General features: G+C 39.4%; 1 long non-coding RNA gene across 1 annotated transcript; it reads right to left on the reverse strand.

Moving 5' to 3' along the window:
• Positions 1-8,108: 8,108 nt before the first annotated feature.
• LOC145875732 (uncharacterized) lies at positions 8,109-12,010 on the reverse strand. Its single transcript, XR_014391318.1, has 3 exons — positions 10,645-12,010; positions 8,944-9,177; positions 8,109-8,219 (listed from the first exon to the last, which is right to left on the reverse strand). It is a non-coding gene; the product is annotated as an uncharacterized LOC145875732 (long non-coding RNA).
• Between the last annotated feature and the right edge of the window lie 6,029 nt (positions 12,011-18,039).

Here is an 18,039-nt window from a genome sequence, read left to right on the forward strand (position 1 = left end):
AGTGCGTGTGTGTATGAGTCCAGTGTGTTGGTGTGTCAGTGTGTGTGTGTGTGTGTGAGTCCAGGATGTTTGTGAGTCCAGTGTGTGTGTGTGTGTGTGTGTGTGTGTGTGTGTGTGTGTGTGTGTGTGTGTGTGTGTTGGTGTGTCAGTGTGTGTGCCCTTGCAATTGTGCCAGTTCAAGTAAAGATGGCAAATGGAAGCAAGTCTGTGTTAACCTATGCGTTTCTCGAATCTGGTAGCTCAGCAACATTTTGTACAGAGAGACTCATGAGGCAGCTCAAGGCAATGAGATGGAAATTCTGCTACACACAATGGGGCAGGAGCTTTGAGATTAGAGATTGGCAATGTGGAGGGCGTCACATTTCTTGCATTACATCTAAGATCCCAGTGACAAAAGAGAGCATTCCCACTCAGAAAGAACTCAAAAGCCATACCTGAAAGAGGTTCAGTTGAAGGAGATTGATGCCGACGTCGAACTCCTGATTGGCGTAAATGCTCCAAAGGCAAGGTGTGTGTGTGTGTGTGTGTGTGTGTGTGTGTGTGTGTGTGTGTGTGTGTGTGTGTGTGTGTGTGTGTGTGTGTGTGTGTGTGTGTGTGTGTGTGTGTGTGTGTGTGTGTGTGTGTGTGTCCATTGTGTGGGTGTGTGTGTGTGTGTCAGATTATTATTTACAGGGACACTGAGGAGTCATCATACCAAACCCTAAACCCTGGATAGAGGGGCTCAGTGAATGTGGAGGTGAATGTGATCAGGTGGGTCAGTGTGTCAGAGGAGGCTCTATAGAAGGACAGAGTGCCGGCTGGCCAGTCCAGATACACTCCTACTCTGTGGAAGCTGGAGGAGGGGACGTCTATGGTAGTGGGATTATTATTGTGACAGGCAGAGTAATTGTTGTCAGAGCAGAACAGACTCCAGGACTTGTCATTCCATCCAATCACACAGTCCTCAACCCTTCCTCTCCTGCTGATTCCTTTATATGTCACTCCTATAACAGCCCCTCTCCCACTCCACTCTACCTCCCAGTAACAGCGCCCAGTCAGACCCTCTCTACACAGCACCTGTCTACAGTCCTCAAATCTCTCTGGGTGATCAGGATACAGCTGCTTCTCTCTCATACATGTCACCTTTCTGTTCTCCGCAGACAGAGAGAGGCGTCTGTTTACTGTGTTTAGGTCCAGTGTGAGATCACAGACATCTGATGGATGAAACCAGACACAATATTAGAAATCATCATCATTCACATTAGAATGTTAACTCACTTTTCACTAATTCATTTAATGTAGATGTTTCTAGGTATCAAAAGGAGAAGTTAAGGTAACTTGAGACTTGTTGAGTGATCATATGTTATACTGTATGGTAATATAAAACACAGTTATTCACAATAATTACACACACACACACACACACACACACACACACACACACTGTCATATCAACTCTTTGTAAACGTTGGTGTCCCTGATTTGTGCTTCTGTAGAACTACAGCTGATATTTAATATGACAAAGTCAGTAATGATGGTGGTCTTTGACTTAACTTGAATTAAGACTTATTCTTAGTCATATTCTTCACAGCAGTCAACACTCACATTTTCTAAGTCCAGGTTTCATTCTGTTCTCTCCACCATGTTCCACACTGTAGCGGTAAGCAGAAAAACAGACAGTCATTGAGGGATACACCTGAACTCACACACACACACACACACACACACACACACACACACACACACACACACACACACACACACACACACACACACACACACACACACACACACACACACACACACACCTTTGTCCAAGTGGTGGTAAGAATGTTTGTCTTAACTAGCCTGAAAAGTCCAACATGTCTGATATGAACATTGACATAAACCCTCTACATACTTGAGTTTCTCCAGTTTGCAGTGTGGATCCTCCAGTCCAGCAGAGAGCAGACTGACTCCTGAGTCTCCTGGGTGATTGTAGCTCAGGTCCAGCTCTCTCAGGTGTGAGGGGTTTGACCTCAGAGCTGAGGCCAGAGAAGCACAGCCTTCCTCTGTGACTAGACAGCCTGACAGCCTGCAAAGAGTCAAATCATATTAAAACCACACTGCTATTCTTTGGTGGTGAAAATAGTAGCAGTATATTTTTTCAACATATGAAACCTTCCATATCTATTCTTAAATTAATGTATCATATTATAAATTACAAATGATCAAAGTATTGCCTGCAGATAGAAACATGTATAGTACAAATATTTGAGTAGACTGACCAGACCAGTTTAAAAGCAGTATCAGTCAAAAGACAGACAGTGAGGTATCAGATTTAGATTGTATTGAGTATACAGTCCACACCATATCTATTTTGACAGTGAAGATAACATTTTAAATGTGGGTCACCTTTTATATGAGGATATTTTCATACATATCTGTTTCACCATTTAGAAATTAAAGCACTTTATGTGTCTAGTCCACCCATTTGAAGAAGTCATAAGTATTCTGACCAATTCACTCATAGTGTATTAAAGTAGTTAAAAGATTGGTTGTAAACTAGTTGGTTGCATTTGCAGTTTGTTTTGGTTGTGTTAATAATAATAAATAAAGTGCCCAATAATAAAATGGTGGATGATGACTGGATTAATCTTCTGTCTAAGTGAGTAGATAACATGTTTCTAAACACTACTACATGAATCCTGATGATAACATGATTGATACAAATCATGAATGAATCATGAATAATAATGAGTGAGAAAGTTAGAGGCTACAACAAAACATGCTAACCTCTCACCATTGCCAATAACAGAGGCTACAACAAAACATGCTAACCTCTCACCATTACCAATAACAGAGGCTACAACAAAACATGCTAACCTCTCACCATTACCAATAACAGAGGCTACAACAAAACATGCTAACCTCTCACCATTACCAATAACAGAGGCTACAACAAAACATGCTAACCTCTCACCATTACCAATAACAGAGGCTACAACAAAACATGCTAACCTCTCACCATTACCAATAACAGAGGCTACAACAAAACATGCTAACCTCTCACCATTACCAATAACAGAGGCTACAACAAAACATGCTAACCTCTCACCATTACTAATAACAAAGGCTCATTCCTCATTATTCACAATTCATTCCTGATTATTCATATTAATAGTAGCATCCACATGAATGTAGAGGTGTTCAGAAACATTCACTGTCCAAACACATATGGTGTGGACTATACTGTGTGCCTGGTGAACACATGTGGATCTGGTGAACAGTTATCACTTGTTGACCAACTACAGGAATACTGACCTCAGAGTCTCCAGTTTACAGTGGGGATTCCCCAGTCCAGCAGAGAGCAGCTCCACTCCTGAATCCTTCAGGTCATTGTTACTCAGGTCCAGCTCTCTCAGGTGTGAGGGGTTTGACTTCAGAGCTGAGACCAGAGAAGCACAGCCTTCCTCTGTGACTAGACAGCCTGACAGCCTGCAAAGAGATCATCATGACTTCACAAACACACTGTTTATTTAACACCAGTAGAGTAGAAGGACAACGGTAGATGCATTTGGTTCATATTCTCAAACAACATATAGATTTACCTTCCGTCTCCTGGAATTGTATGGTCATATTGTTATACTAGATTGAATATCTGATTCAATATGTTATGCAATATAATATTATATACATATTGTAATACATATAATATTTCTTCCTGATGATTAGTTCTTATATGGCATTTTATTTACTCACAGAACAGCTCTGGAGGCTTTGACCACTGGCAGCAGCCTCAGAAGACCTTCCTCTGATCTGGAGTATTTCTTCAGGTCAAACACATCCAGCTCCTTTTCTGAAGTCAGCAACACAAAGACCAGAGCTGACCACTGTGCAGGTGACAGGTTGGGTTTTGAGAGACTTCCTGAGCTCAGGTAGCTTTGGATCTCCTCCACTAGAGAATGGTCATTCAGTTCATTCAGACAGTGGAACAGATTGATGCTTCTCTCTGGAGAGGGATTCTTCCTGATCTTCTCCTTGATGTACTTGACTGTCTCTTCATGGCTCTGTGAGCTGCTTCTTGACTTTGTCAGTAGACCTTGTAAGTGCTTCTGATTGGACTCCAGTGAGAGGCCCAGAAGGAAGCGGAGGAACAGGTCCAGGTTTCCTGGCTCACTTTGTAAGGCTTTATCCACAGCACTCTTGTAGAAAGTAACTTCAGGCTCGTCTTTTGTTTGCAGTTTGTTCATTACATTCTCATTGTTGTTGATGAATGAGAGGAACACATATACAGCAGCCAGAAACTCCTGAATGCTCAGATGCACGAAGCAGTACACCTTCATCTGGTGCAGAACACATTCCTCTTTAAAGAGCTTTGTGCACAATCCTGAGTACACCGAGGCTTCATTGACATCAATGCCAGCCTCTTTCAGGTCTTCTTCATAGAAAATCAGATTGCCCTTCACTAGCTGTTGAAAAGCCAGTTTTCCCAGTGACAGAATGCTCTCGTTATTCAAGTGTGGATCTGTCTCTTCTTTCCCAATATACTTTTCATTCTTCTGTTTGGTATGAAACACCACAAGGTGTGTGTACATCTCAGTCAGAGTCTTGGGCATCTCTTCTCTCTTATGTTTCAGCATGTGTTCAAGGACCGTTGCAGAAATCCAACAGAAGACTGGAATGTGGCACATGATGTGGAGGCTCCTTGATGTCTTTATGTGTGAGATGATTCTGCTGGCCAGGTCCTCATCACTGAATCTCTTTCTGAAGTACTCCTCCTTCTGTGGGTCATTGAACCCTCGTACCTCTGTCACCTGGTCAACACACCCTGAAGGGATCTTATTGGCTGCTGCAGGTCGGGTAGTTATCCAGATGAGAGCAGAGGGAAGCAGATTTCCCTTGATGAGATTTGTCAGCAGAACATCCACTGAGGTTGACTCTGTGATGTCACAACAGATCTTGTTCTTCTGGAAGTCTAGGGGCAGTCGGCACTCATCCAGACCATCAAAGATGAACAGAACTTTGTACTTGTCGTAGTTGGAGATTCTTGATTGTTTGGTTTCCATTGAGAAGTGATAGAGAAGTTCAATCAAAGTGTTTTTGTCCCCTTTCATCAAATTCAGCTCCCGAAAAGGGAATGAAAACACAAATTGAACATCCTGATTTGCTTTTCCTTCAGCCCAGTCCAGAATGAACTTCTGCACAGAGACTGTTTTTCCAATGCCAGCGACTCCCTTTGTCAGCACAGTTCTGATACGTTTGTCTTGTCCAGTTAAGGGTTTGAAGATGTCGTTACATTTGATTGCAGTCTCTGGTCTTGCTTGTTTCCTGGTTGTTGTCTCAATCTGTCTCAGCTCATGTTCATTATTGACCTCTCCTGTTCCTCCCTCTGTGATGTAGAGCTCTGTGTAGATCTTATTGAGAAGTGTTGGGTTTCCTTGTTTAGCGATCCCCTCAAATACACATTGAAACTTCTTCTTTAGATTAGATTTGAGTTCACGTTGGCAAATCACAGCAAGCTCATCTGAATCTAGAAATAACACAGAGGATATTTATATTACATCTGTTTTAATGCCTACAGTATTGTAGGACTGTTATAACATTTTAAATTATAATCATTTATTCTCTTAACTGTCTGTATAAATGTGTAAATGTTTTCATAATGAATTACAGACTGGTGTGACTGATTATAATATTATTGGTGTTATTGATGGTATTATTAATGTTGTCTCTCTGTCTCTGTCTTTCTCTCTAAATTAATCAACACAACACATCCCTTCTGCTACTTGATGAGGTCACTAGGTGTTGTGTTAAGGCTGCTACAATATCATTGAGTTACACAGCTACTTTAGCTGTACTTTAGCTACAGCTTTTAAATGTTATAAAACATCATTCAACATGAGGCAGACAGATCTTACTTTTCTCCAGTGTGTCAGCGAGCTCCTTCTGGTTCATTTTCCTCAGGACGTGCAGTGTGATCTTCAGAGCCCCCTCTCTGGCACTGCTCTCCTGCTTCTCATCTTCAGCATCCACCACTTCCTCATCCTGCTTCTGACTCTCAAAGCCTTCTGGGAGTTCTGGACTAAGAATCCTCTAAGAATCCTCTTGAACATCTTCAGCTCGTTCTTCACAAATGTCATCATTTTCTCTTCAAGCAACTAAAATAAATCAAGTAAATAAGTTAGCCTGTTGGGGATAGGGGGCAGTATTTGCACGGCCGGATAAAAAACGTACCCGATTTAATCTGGTTACTACTCCTGCCCAGTAACTAGAATATGCATATAATTGTTTGATTTGGATAGAAAACACCCTAAAGTTTCTAAAACTGTTTGAATCGTGTCTGTGAGTATAAAATAACTCATTTGGCAGGCCAAAACCTGAGAAGATTCCAAACAGGAAGCTCTCTCTCTGACCATTTCATGGCCTTCTTGATCATCTCTAACCAAAACAGGGGATCTCTGGCATAACATTACATTTTCTAACGCTCCCATAGGATCTCAGAAGGCGCCAGAAAGATGAATGGTGGCTTTGCAGGCCCTGGCTGAAAAACAGTAGCGCATTTTGATAGTGGTCGATCTGAGGACAATGGGACGGGGTGCGCGTGCCCGAGTCGACTCCATGTTTACTTTCTCTCTCTTTGAACGAAAACCACCACTCCAGGTCGGAATATTATTGCTTTTTTACGAGAAAAATTGCATAAAAATGGATTTTAAACAGCGGTTGACATGCTTCGAAGTACGGTAATGGAATATTTAGAATTTTTTTGTCACGAAACGCGTCGGGCGCGTGACCCTTATTTACCCTTCGGATAGTGTCTTGAACGCACAAACAAAACGCCGCTATTTGGATATAACTATGGATTATTTTCAACCAAACCAACATTTCTTATTGAAGTAGAAGTCCTGGGAGTGCATTCTGACGAAGAACACCAAAGGTAATAACATTTTTGTAATAGTAAATCGGAGTTTGGTGAGTACCACACTTGGTTGGTGTCAAAATAGCTAGCCTGTGATGGCTGGGCTATCTACTTAGAATATTGCAAAATGTGCTTTCAACGAAAAGCTATTTTAAAATCGGATATATCGAGTGCATAAAGGAGTTCTGTATCTATAATTCTTAAAATGATTGTTAGGTTTTTTGTGAACGTTTATCGTGAGTAATTTAGTAAATTCACCGGAAGTGTTCGGTGGGAATGCTAGTCACATGCTAGTCACATGCTAATGTAAAAAGCTGGTTTTTGATATAAATATGAACTTGATTGAACAAAACATGCATGTATTGTATAACATAATGTCCTAAGATTGTCATCTGATGAAGATCATCAAAGCTTAGTGCTGCATTTAGCTGTGGTTTGGGTTTATGTGACATTATATGCTAGCTTGAAAAATGGGTGTCTGATTATTTCTGGCTGGGTACTCTGCTGACATAATCTAATGTTTTGCTTTCGTTGTAAAGCCTTTTTGAAATCGGACAGTGTGGTTAGATTAATGAGAGTCTTGTCTTTAAAATGGTGTAAAATAGTCATATGTTTGAGAAATTGAAGTAATAGCATTTCTAAGGTATTTGAATAACGCGCCACGGGATTCCACTGGCTGTTGAGTAGGTGGGACGCAAGCGTCCCACTGGCCCAGAGAGGTTAAGCAAGAGAATAAATGCTTTCTCATTAACACATTAATGAATAATTGAAAGAAACTTTACTTGAGGAAAACAAAAACAAATGTACATAACAGGACCACATACACTGAATATAGAGTCCAGGTCTGTTTGATGACTCTGGGAAGACTGACCACTGAGAATCTCTGACTCTGATCTCTCCTGTTGGTTTCTGTGGACAAAACATGAGATTACATCTCCTCATCCAGGGAGTAAACACACACACACACACACACACACACACACACACACACACACACACACACACACACACACACACACCACACACACACACACACACACACACACACACACACAGGGAGGGAACTTTGTGTTTGTTTAATATTGTTTTAGGACTATGAAAATGGACTAAAGGATTAGCCTATGGATTATGAAAACAACAAATAATAATGTGAAAATCAGAGAGGAGAAATGACTAGAGACAGTGTTGTTTAACTCACTGACCATGACCCATGAGTTCTTCTTACCTTTGTTCAGTAGAAAAGTCTCCCTCTCTAAACTCTATAGGATAGTCCATAGACCAGTCACTCTTCATGGACACACAGCTGGGAACAGGGGAGGCTGGTCTCTCCTGCTTGATTGGGCTTCAACACAACAGAGACAAACATTACATCTCTCATCTACTCTGATCTCAGATGGGGAAACATAAGAAGAGTTCCAAAACGCTACATATCACTTTACAGAAATGAGCTTTTATTGTTTAAAGAAATGATGTATTAATTATTACATCTCTCACAGACAAGGATTTGTTTAAAATCTATCACTTGATGGTTTCATTTCAGAGAGCGAAAAATCATGTTTTGTTGTTGCAAAATGCTGTATATCTCCCTCACTCTCAAATGTGACCGACCGGCTCAATTTGGCAATTAACTGAATAACTACATATATAGTGTTTTTGGTTTATGTAAGTTTAATTGTTTGTTATGCTATAAATTGTTTTTTTATGGTTGTAAGTGATAAAATTAACAAGAACATGGTATATTTTTCAATTCTCAGTAATTACTACTTTAGTAAGGAATAACACATTTTTTCAGTACTACTGCAGTTGCTAAATAATTCCAATAGATGGGAACATAAGACCACAATGACATTTCAGAATGTTAGTTTAGTTTTCTCCCTGGATACACCACCACTCCCCGTGCTTCCTGCAGAACCCCTGCAGTACCTCTGCAGACCCCGGATTGAGAACGCCTGATTTAGCAGATGCTCTTATCCAGAGAGATTTACAGTAAGTGCATTCACCTTATTAAGATAGATATTTATTTAGGAAATAAACTTAATGAATTATTCATAAAATTGTTATCTCACCTCTTAGCTTTGGTGTCATGTCCCCCAGAGAGATGCATTTTGGAGGCAGGGCCCCTCTCCTCTCTCTCCACAGAGAGATGCATTTTAGAGGCAGGGCCCCCCTCCTCTCTGTCCCCAGAGAGACTCATTTTAGAGGCAGGGCCCCCCTCCTTCCTCTCCCCAGAGAGACTCATTTTAGAGGCAGGGCCCCCCTCCTTTCTCTCCCCAGAGAGACTCATTTTAGAGCACTGACCCCTGTAAACAGAGATCCAGCATGTTGGTTGTGGTTAACACAGTGACAACTAAACAGAGATCCAGCATGTTGGTTGTGGTTAACACAGTGACAACCAGTTCTTGACTGTCAATTGTTCTCATGTATTCATTATTTCTTAGAGAAATAAAACATTTACTAACAGACACATAGAAACAGTCAGGTGATTTAATGCATCACATGAACATGTAGTTGTGACATTTCATCTCCATGGTAACTGTCAATAATAATAATAAGTCACTGTTTGTTAAGGTAGTTATAGACAGAACAGCAACAATAATAATAATAATAATAATAATAATAATAATAATAATAAGTCACTGTTTGTTAAGGTAGTTCTAGACAGAACAATAACAACAATAATAATAATAATAATAATAATAATAATAATTTACTGTTTGTTAAGGTAGTTCTAGACAGAACAACAACAATAACAATAATAATAATAATAATAATAATAATAATAAGTCACTGTTTGTTAAGGTAGTTATAGACAGAACAGCAACAATAATAATAATAATAATAATAATAATAATAATAAGTCACTGTTTGTTAAGGTAGTTATAGACAGTGCAGCAACACAAGGCCATGTCTCACACGTATTTGTATTCACTAACAGTTGACTATTTATTGTCTTTCAATCTGTTCTTTTCTAAACGTATCTGAGAATGTAGACAGAAGGGCTAAAACGGACATGATTGATCCGAGGAGGAAATTGTTGATCCATTCAGAAGTTTTTTTTGCATCAAGTGAGAGATGTTATATTATGTAAAGTAGACTAGGTTATAATGTATAATAGCAGTTTGTTAGTGACATGCAGATCAAGGTCTATACCTCGGCTATAGCCTACATATCATAGATGACCAGTCTAAACCTGTTCAGATCAACATAATGTTATAGTCCTACCAGTAGCAGGACAGAGAATGTACTGTATATAACCTACATATCATAGATGACCAGCCTAAACCTGTTCAGATCAACATAATGTTATAGTCCTACCAGTAGCAGGACAGAGAATGTACTGTATATAACCTACATATCATAGATGACCAGCCTAAACCTGTTCAGATCAACATAATGTTATAGTCCTACCAGTAGCAGGACAGAGAATGTACTGTATATAACCTGCATATCATAGATGACCAGTCTAAACCTATTCAGATCAACATAATGTTATAGTCCTACCAGTAGCAGGACAGAGAATGTACTGTATATAACCTACATATCATAGATGACCAGCCTAAACCTGTTCAGATCAGTTCACAGAGACCATCAGGTTTGTCGGCATGATAAGTGATCATAGCCTTATAATAGTTTGTAGGTAGTCTAGACCAACAGTACGAGAGTCTGACCGTCTTTCCTACATACCAACACATTTATTCAATGTTACCGAGAAATATGTGCCACAGTTTCAACAGCCATTTTTGTAACTGCGTAGACTACACACTTACTTTCACGTTCATATGAGGAAATCACAAAACTTCTGACAGTCACTGGTGCAGCCGCCTGTTTTCTTGCAGATGAAGTAGCTTTCACAGCCAACTCATTCAACCAGCCTAAACAACAGTAAATACAAGATGTCAAATGGACAAAAGTGAATCCTGATATAGTCATATACATTAGAGAGGGGTATATTGCTGCAGATGTTGGATCTTAATTTGAGCCAGTTTGCTACACCAGAAAAATAATCCTGCAGAAACAGGACATTTGAATTATTGTGTGGATTATAATTAATGAACAGTTTTAAAATGGAAAAGTGGAATTTATCATCTTCAGAAACCTTTTCTAAAGTTTAATTACACTCAAATACACTACAAGTTTAGTTTTTCTGCAACAGGGTGATCAAATTAAGATCCTACATCTGTACAGAGTTTATGTCTTTATCTGAAAAGGGCAGTTTGAGTTATTAGCAATAACATTGCAACTGTCAGCTGATGTAAACCTCTGTGATTGGATGTTATATACCCCATACATATCCCCATGTACAATTATGTGTACAGATGTAGGATCTTAATTTGATCACCCCCCACTGCAGAAGAACTTTCAAGCAATGCAGGAAATGTAAAACTTGTAGTGTATTTGAGGTTTAAAAAGGCTTCTGAAGTTTGTAATTTCCACTTAGATATTTCAGACTTGAGTTTTCCTTACGAAAAATGTAGTAAACCCTACAAAAATGTCCATTAATTATAATTCACATAATAATTCACATTTTCTGTTGCTGCAGGAATATTTTCCTGCTGTAGTAAACTGGCTCAAATTAAGATCCTACATATGTACGTGCAAATGTACATTGTGAATAAAGGTGATTGTGATTCTACAAAGGTTGAGTCTCTAGATTCCCTTGCTGCTCTGGAGAAATAATGAAATGGTCGTCATGGTGATTTAAACAGGGACCTGGTTATCTCCCAACTCTGATGTCATTTGTTACATTTCACCCTGTTGATAAAGGCGGCTACAAGGATGAACCCAGAAGACAACTCTAAATCAACACTCACTGATATTATCCTAAAATCCTTTCACTCATATTGTGGTGTCTCTTCGTTTAACAGATAGTCTATGATATTAATATTGTAGCAAACAGTGGTGCAGGGCAGTGAACCCAGGTCGCTGGTGAACAAGGAAAACACCCTATGCATCGCACAAATAGGGTTAACCCAGTATTTATTTATTTATTTTACTAGGCAAGTCAGTTAAGAACAAATTCTTATTTTCAATGATGGCTTAGGAACAGTGGGTTAACTGCCTTGTTCAGGGGTAAACAACCGATTTTTACCTTGTCAGCTCAGGGATTTGATCTTGCAGCCTTTCGGTTACTAATCCAACGCTCTAACTAACCACTAGAGCGTTGGAGCGCAGCTTCCTGCCGCCCCAAGTAGGGATAACCCAGGATCAGAATTAATAGTGTTAACCCAGTATCAGTATCAATAGGGTTAACCCAGTATCAGTATCAGTAGGGTTAACCCAGTATCAGTATCAATAGTGTTAACCCAGTATCAGTATCAGTAGGGTTAACCCAGTATCAGTATCAGTAGGGTTAACCCAGTATCAGTATCAATAGTGTTAACCCAGTATCAGTATCAATAGGGTTAACCCAGTATCAGTATTAATAGGGTTAACCCAGTATCAGTATCAATAGGGTTAACCCAGTATCAGTATTAATAGGGTTAACCCAGTATCAGTATCAATAGGGTTAACCCAGTATCAGTATCAATAGTGTTAACCCAGTATCAGTATCAATAGGGTTAACCCAGTATCAGTATTAATAGGGTTAACCCAGTATCAGTATCAATAGTGTTAACCCAGTATCAGTATCAATAGGGTTAACCCAGTGTCAGTATTAATAGGGTTAACCCAGTATCAGTATCAATAGGGTTAACCCAGTATCAGTATCAATAGGGTTAACCCAGTATCAGTATCAATAGTGTTAACCCAGTATCAGTATCAATAGGGTTAACCCAGTATCAGTATCAATAGGGTTAACCCAGTATCAGAATCAATAGTGTTAACCCAGTATCAGTATCAATAGTGTTAACCCAGTATCAGTATAAATAGTGTTAACCCAGTATCAGTATCAATAGGGTTAACCCAGTATCAGTATTAATAGTGTTAACCCAGTATCAGTATTAATAGTGTTAACCCAGTATCAGAATAAATAGTGTTAACCCAGTATCAATATGCTAATTAGTCCCGTGCTTCGACTACTCAGACCCCTAACACATCCGGTCCATTCTGATGACCTCACAGACACCATACCACTTCTGACACCAATGTAGCAAACAGCTGGGCAGGGAAGTGAACCCAGGTCGCACCTGTAAAAGGTCAACAACCTACGCATCGCGCCATTGGCACCAATTGGGTCACTTGGTTGGAATTGTGAAGTGGCTCATATCGCGAGGATCACTGCACTATAGTGGAACTATGATACAATTACATTATCATATGAAATGTAGAGGGTCACTACACTATAGTGGAACTATGATACAATTACATTATCATATGAAATGTAGAGGATCACTACACTATAGTAGAACTATGATACAATTACATTATCATATGAAATGTTAAATGTAGAAGTATAATATCTGAATATTGATATATTGAATTTGACTTGACCACGTCCAGTCTGCTCCATTTTGTCTGATTAAACTGACAACAACCTGTCTCTGTAGTAGTAGACTGTTAGGAGTGTTTTACTGTCATTCACTATACTAACATTACACCAACCTGTCTCAGTAGTAGTAGACTATTAGGAGTGTTTTACTGTCATTCACTATACTAACATTACACCAACCTGTCTCTGTAGTAGTAGACTGTTAGGAGTGTTTTACTGTCATTCACTATACTAACATTACACCAACCTGTCTCAGTAGTAGTAGACTGTTAGGAGTGTTTTACTGTCATTCACTATACTAACATTACACCAACCTGTCTCAGTAGTAGTAGACTGTTATGAGTGTTTTACTGTCATTCACTATACTAACATTACATTTAATTTATCTACACACTTTACAATAATCCCTGGCAGGATTCTCACCTTGAAACTTCATTGTGATTTTTTTCTGTTCTGTTGTGTATATTCTGATGGGTGAGGCCTGAGCTGGAATGTGAAGCTAACTGAAGCTGGCTAACTTTAGAAAACCAGTATATCAAGCCTGTATCATAGTATACCCCTCAGGCTACGTTCAGGTTTCAGCAAGAGGCAGGTATCAACATGCCGAGTCGTAGGCGACAACCTGGGTTGTATTCATTAGTTTACTCCACAGCCAACAGTTTTAAGATGTTAAATAAAACATAAACCGTTTACTCTAAACGCTGTACAATGTGACCTAAACGGTTTCTGTTGCCGAAACGTTTTGCTACGGTGGGCACTAATGAATACACACAAACTGTTTTGAGGAAGTGTAAGTTGTTGTTAGTCTCTCGAACAATATTTATTAGTCTCTCTTTCACACAACATACCTTCCTGAGTGAAAGGAGTTAACTGTAGATTATAAAGAGAACATGTTTGTTTGTTACTTGTTGTGTTTTAAGCCTGTTTTGAGAAGACAAGTCTATAGACCTATGATACAGTACACTCTTAGAATAAAGGGTTCCAAACGGGTCCTCCGGCCGTCCCCATAGGAGAACGCTTTTGGGTTCCAGGTAGAACCCTTCTGGCTTCCATGTAGAACCCTCTGTGGAAAGGGTTCTTCACGGAACCCAGAAGGGTTCTACCTAGTACCAAAAAAAGGCTTCTACAAAGGGTTCTACTATGGGGCCAAAGAACCCTTTTAGATTGTAGATAGTGTAGGAGCGATCACCCTGGGGCACACAGATGGGCACAGAACGAATTCACCCCACGCATCTAATTTATATCAAAAACATTTTAAGGAGAGTAGGACTATTATAACACTGTCCACCAAAAATATAATTAACTATATGAATACACACAACAATATCATCAACTATATTAATACACATAACAATACCATCAACTATATTAATACACACAACAATATCATCAACTATATTAATACACATAACAATACCATCAACTATATGAATACACACAACAATATCATCAACTATATGAATACACACAACAATATCATCAACTATATTAATACACATAACAATATCATCAACTATATTAATACACACAACAATATCATCAACTATATTAATACACACAACAATATCATCAACTATATGAATACACACAACAATATCATCAACTATATTAATACACATAACAATATCATCAACTATATTAATACACACAACAATATCATCAACTATATTAATACACATAACAATATCAACTATATGAATACACACAACAATATCATCAACTATATTAATACACACAACAATACCATCAACTATATTAATATACACAACAATATCATCAACTATATGAATACACACAACAATATCATCAACTATATTAATACACATAACAATATCAACTATATTAATATACACAACAATATCAACTATATTAATACACATGACAATCGTCGTCTTACCTTTTATCTCTCAATAGAAACAGAGTCTGAATGATCATTTGGTCGTAGAAAGTTGCTTTCGTTTGCTCTGCTCATTTACATATCAGGTTCTACCTGTTCTCTCTCCGAGTCCCTCTCTCTTTACAGCTCTTACAATGTGCCTTGGCAAACATTCTACAACTGTCTAGAAGTCTATTGGAGGGATGTGACACCATTCTTCCACAAGAAATTACATCATTTGGTGTTTTATTGATGGTAAGTTTTCAATTGTGTTGAGACTCTGACCTGTCCAATGAGCCAGACTAATTAATGAATCCTACAGTACTTAAACACCCTCTCTCTCACACACACACACACACACACACACACACACACACACACACACACACACACACACACACACACACACACACACACACACACACACACACACACACACACACACACACACGCGCAGTGCAGTAATTAGAATCCCAGTCTACTGTACACTCCCATCCTCTGCCTCTCTCCATCACTTTCTCTGTGTCGTCTGTTGCTGTCTCTGTTGGTGGGGGTTAGGCCTACTATAATTACAACATTCACAACATAACAACACAACTACAAAACACCATTAAATACAGTTGGTTACTACAATACAACATTCACAACTTAATAACACCATTACATACAGTTGGTTACTACAATACAACATTCACAACATGACAACACAACTACATAACACCATTAAATACAGTTGGTTACTACAATACAACATTCACAACATGACAACACAACTACATAACACCATTAAATACAGTTGGTTACTATAATACAACATTCACAACATGACAACACAACTACATAACACCATTAAATACAGTTGGTTACTACAATACAACATTCACAACATGACAACACAACTACATAACACGCTGTTTGTATTTGTAGGACAGTAGTTCAGGTGGCTGTTTGTGTAGACTGCTCCTTGTCTTTGTAAGACAGTGGTTCAGGTGGCTGTTTGTGTAGATGCTGTTTGTCTTTGTAGGGCAGTAGTTCAGGTGGCTAACTTTGCTCTTAGTCTGCCTCCTGTCTCTCCTATCACCATGGTTACACCTTCCTGAAAACAATGACTCCATACTTTGCTGAAACCTGTTCTGCCAGTTCATGTCCTTAAAGACTAGAATGTTCCAATGTGGTTACCCAAAAAGATGACAAGATAGTTCACACATTCATCATCCAGGGTTACTATCAAACATATATGTTACATTTCTGGTTCGTCCATAACTTGTTTCCTGCTTGTAGCAGGCCGTGTTAACAGGAATCCTTTTCTCTAACTAGAAGTCATGTGATTTAATGAGAATATTTTTCTGCAGTGAGAGTGTAATGCAAGTCAAGGTGTCCCTGGATGAATGTCAACAAGATTTATAACCAGCATTGTTAAATTAACTGTTGTAATTAAAAAAAATCAATGCTGTCATTTTCTATGTTAGCTAGCTTTTAAAATGTTTTATTGTCACAGACACCAGATAGATGCAGAGAAATGTGTTGTTTTACAGGGTCAGCCATACGGCGCCCCTGGAGCAAATTAGGTGTAAGTGCCTTGCTTAAGGGCACCAACATATTTTTACCTTGACGGCTCAGGTATTCAAACCAGCAACATATCAGTTACTGACCCACCACTCTAACCACTAGTCTATTTGACCATACCAGTTACTGACCCACCACTCTAACCACTAGTCTATCTGACCATACCAGTTACTGACCCACCACTCTAACCACTAGTCTATCTGACCATACCAGTTACTGACCCACCACTCTAACCACTAGTCTACCTGACCATACCAGTTACTGACCCACCACTCTAACCACTAGTCTATCTAACCATACCAGTTACTGACCCACCACTCTAAACACTAGTCAATCTGACCATACCAGTTACTGACCCACCACTCTAACCACTAGTCTATCTGACCATACCAGTTACTGACCCACCACTCTAACCACTAGTCTATCAGACCATACCAGTTACTGACCCACAATCTAACCACTAGTCTATCAGACCATACCAGTTACTGACCCACAATCTAACCACTAGTCTATCTGACCATACCAGTTACTGACCCACCACTCTAACCACTAGTCTATCTGACCATACCAGTTACTGACCCACCACTCTAACCACTAGTCTATCTGACTATACCAGTTACTGACCCACAATCTAACCACTAGTCTATCTGACCATACCAGTTACTGACCCACCACTCTAACCACTAGTCTATCTGACCATACCAGTTACTGACCCACCACTCTAACCACTAGTCTATCTGACCATACCAGTTACTGACCCACCACTCTAACCACTAGTCTATCTGACTATACCAGTTACTGACCCACCACTCTAACCACTAGTCTATCTGACCATACCAGTTACTGACCCACCACTCTAACCACTAGTCTATCTGGCCATACCAGTTACTGACCCACCACTCTAACCACTAGTCTATCTGACCATACCAGTTACTGACCCACCACTCTAACCACTAGTCTATCTGACCATACCAGTTACTGACCCACCACTCTAACCACTAGTCTATCTGACCATACCAGTTACTGACCCACCACTCTAACCACTAGTCTATCTGACCATACCAGTTACTGACCCACCACTCTAACCACTAGTCTATCTGACCATACCAGTTACTGACCCACCACTCTAACCACTAGTCTATCTGACCATACCAGTTACTGACCCACCACTCTAACCACTAGTCTATCTGACCATACCAGTTACTGACCCACCACTCTAACCACTAGTCTATCTGACCATACCAGTTACTGACCCACCACTCTAACCACTAGTCTATCTGACCATACCAGTTA

Source organism: Salmo salar, unplaced genomic scaffold (assembly GCF_965601325.2).
Source record: "Salmo salar unplaced genomic scaffold, fSalSal1 ptg000332l, whole genome shotgun sequence".
Taxonomy (NCBI): Eukaryota; Metazoa; Chordata; class Actinopteri; order Salmoniformes; family Salmonidae; genus Salmo; species Salmo salar.